Source organism: Citrus clementina, unplaced genomic scaffold (assembly GCF_000493195.1).
Source record: "Citrus clementina cultivar Clemenules unplaced genomic scaffold, Citrus_clementina_v1.0 scaffold_3, whole genome shotgun sequence".
In the NCBI taxonomy this organism is placed as follows: Eukaryota; Viridiplantae; Streptophyta; class Magnoliopsida; order Sapindales; family Rutaceae; genus Citrus; species Citrus x clementina.
The window spans coordinates 41,096,067-41,099,795 of NW_006262339.1; positions in this window are offsets into that span (position 1 = coordinate 41,096,067).

Here is a 3,729-nt window from a genome sequence, read left to right on the forward strand (position 1 = left end):
CGACCGCAGGCAGCGTAGAGCCTCCGGCGAACCCATATGAAAATGGCGGGTGGCTCTCGCGCGCTCCACCATTGGTACGAAAAGAAAGAGGAGACTTTCAGATCTCTGCTCAGATAAGATCAAGTAGGTGTGTCTCCGGTTAGGGTTCTTTCTTCGTTTTATATTGAACTGAATTCCATTTTTACCCTCATCTTAATCACAATATCACACAAATAACCATTATAAATATAAACATCTAGAAATTGCACTTTTTAAGACTTGGGTAACTCTTGCTACAAAGCTTTTAGGGTTATTTTTACATACCTCCCCTGAGGTTTCACCTAATTTTAGTTTAATAGAAAGTATTTCTGTATTTTTACATCCTTCCTCTGCTGTTAGTATTTCTATCAGTATAATATCAGTATATAAGATTACAATTGTAAAAGCGCATTTAAAATTTAAAAAACTTAAAAAGTTAGCCGTAGTGGCATTGGTAAGTGCGAAATACCATTGCATCGGTCCATTTCATTACCCAAAAGAAAAATCTCTTCACGAAAATGTAAATCTTACGAAAATCTCATCACTCACACAAACATTCACCCCTCAGTAGCTTAAGTGTGAAAACAAGCGAGTGTTATTGAGTTTGAAGATCAAGAATCATCACCATTTTGAACTTACCCATGAAGAAGACAAGCTTCGATGCTAATAGAAGACTGCTGAGGAGCGAGTTTCCGCGGCTTTTCACGGCTCCAATACTAGTCGAGGCTGCATTTTTCCTCTCTCCCCATGAGTCGAGAAGATACTGATAGAAGACTGCCGACGAGCGCAGTCCGTGGCCAATCGAGGAGGCGTTTCCGCGGCTTCTCACGGCTTCGATCGGTGGCTTTCCGGACGCTTTCTGACGGCAAAGACGGCATGGAGATGACCAGCGGCTCAAGGGCTTCCGATCGGTACCAAGCTCGACTGAAACGGTGGCCCGAAATGGGAGATCCGACCGGATCACGGTCGCGGGTCGGGTTGGATCCGATTCTTTTTCCTCTCTCTCCCCGTGAGCTTCTCTCTTTTCTTTTTCTTTTTTTCTCTCTATATAAATGGCTAGGCAAAAGTCAAAGAAAATATGGTGTGGGTGTTTGTACTCAAAATTCACTTGTAATCATGTCCGAATGATTAGAAAAATTGGTGTTGTCATGTTGTGGATGTTTGTTGTAAAAGATTAATGGGTTTCAATGTATGTTGAATTTGTAGAAAAATTATTTTTTATATTAATTAATTTAATTTTATTCCATGGCTTCTGCACTCCTATTCTCCTGTGCAATGGAGAAGAAAATTTTTTTGACCCCAGATCTCCAACTTCTAAGCACCGAGAAATTTATGTTTGATTTCAATATTTTCGGCTTTTGAATATGCTTGCACTGTCAACTTTGCTGGGAAATTGTACCTGTCAGCCTTTAAAGGGTATTTTCGTCCTCTTGTTAGTCCACTAACAGTCAACTGACGGAAATATTAACTGTAGGGGAGGGGAGTAAAAATACGGAGATACTTTCTATTAAACTGAAATTAGGTGAAACCTCAGGGGAGGTATGTAAAAATAACCCAAGCTTTTAAATGAATAGAAGAGATTAGCCGTATTTATGAATAAACTAGTGAATAATTAAACTAAAATGAAAAAGAAATACAACAACATACAGACGTGTTGCCTCATTCAGAAAAAAGAAAAAAAGAAAAAAAAGAAGAGAGATTGAGCATATATTTCAAGCATGTAGTATAATAAATTAGTCTGTAGACCTTTGTCGACACACAGGACATAATTCAGTTTTATCATTGAAGTGTTGCTTTGGGATTGATTTTTCCCATATACCTTGTGTATGATATATATGTAATTTTATACACGCTTTAGCGTTACTTCTTTCATCATTTATTTTAGTTCTATTAAGCTGCAAAGAGTATAAGTACATATGCAGCATATGACTCTCGAACATTATCAAATAAAAAGATTGTTTAACACTTAACAGCAAAAGGCTGTGATTTGAGAAAAAAGAATGCACAAGAAGGGATGTATATACCATCATTGTTCTTTCTAAATGGACGACAATTATAATTTCAATTTACTTGTGTTCCATAAATTCTAATATAGATCAACAATGACAACAATTATAGTTTTCCAAAAATTAGACGTAAAAATTTACAAAGTCATATTTAGAACTTACAAATCTCAAATAAGATTGAATCTTGAGAAATTTAGACAAGAAAAGACCGCATCATTTAGTCTCAATATCAGATATGGCAGAATGTTTCGAATGAATGCGGTGTCATTTAAACAACCAACCGCATTGGTGGTAGGCTTAAACAGCTCCACTTCAAAATCAATAGATAGTTTTGCCTGGATAGTAAGAAAATGAATAATTATAACATTTATAAATTTCTTAATATTTTATTTGCCATCATTGAGAAAGTGAAAGGAAATTCTAAACTTTACTTCTATTTTATCTTCGCAATTCATCAAAAACCTCAAATGCGCTAAAATTAGATCATATTTCCAATTTAATGTAAACTCTAGATAAACAATCACAGCAATTGTAATTTCCAAAAAAAATTAGAGGGAAACAATTTAGAGAATTAGAGATTTAGAATTACAAATCTCGGAGAAAATTGGCCCAAATTGAGATTCTTAGAGAGAACTTATGAAATCTTTGGGACTTAATATCAAAATATGGCAGGACTTTTTTGAATGAATGCAGTGTCATTTTAAAATCTCTTGATTTTGCTTGGATAATAAGAAAATGAATAAACGTAACATTTATAAATTTCCTAATATTTTATTTTCCATAATTGAGAATGTTAAAAGAAATAATCAATTTTACTTCTATTTATCTTTCATAAAAATAAACATGTTAAAATATTAAATTGTGGAGTTCAAAAAATGTTAAAATGTGATATGTGGATGAAATCCCTTTTCACCATTTTAGAATCAATATTTTATTGTTTTCATAAAAAAATAGTATTATTTAAAAAATAAAAATGAAAATAATTACTGTACCGAATCTTGCGTCGATATATCTTCTGCTTCAACAAACCTGAAATGTTTTAAAATTATATCAATATTTTTCAGTCCAAGATGAATCGTGCTCCTAGTCATTATTCAAGCAAAATAAAGTTAATTTTAGCGATATATGAGAATAATTACATTTAATTTCCTCCACTATTTCAATATTTTTCGTGTGTGTTTCCTTTTTTGAGATTGAATACATAAAAAATTTAAAGAAGACAAAAAAAATATCTTTTTATTTCGTTTTATCACATTTTAGTTATAAACATCCTTCATACAAAATTTTATTATCTTTCATGAAATTAACATGTTAAAATATTAGAACATGGAGTTCCAAAAGTAGTAATAATAATAATACATTATATATGAAAGAATATCACAAGCAATTTATGATTCTTTTTCACCATTTTAGTTTACAATAAATATTTTTATCGCTTTCTTAAAATATAGTTAGTACTTTTAGGTAAAAAATCAAGATGAAAATAATTACGATGCTTAATTTTGCCTCTATCAATTCATAAAACCCTGACATGTTTTAAAGTTATATCGATATTTTTAATTCATTGCTCCTAAACGTTTCTAGCATACATGCTGTAATTAATTTCTGATTTGGACTATTGGCACCCCTTCATTAATCTTATAAAACTCATGTTATATTATAATTACATTTAAGGATAAATATAAATAGAATTAAACCATTTATA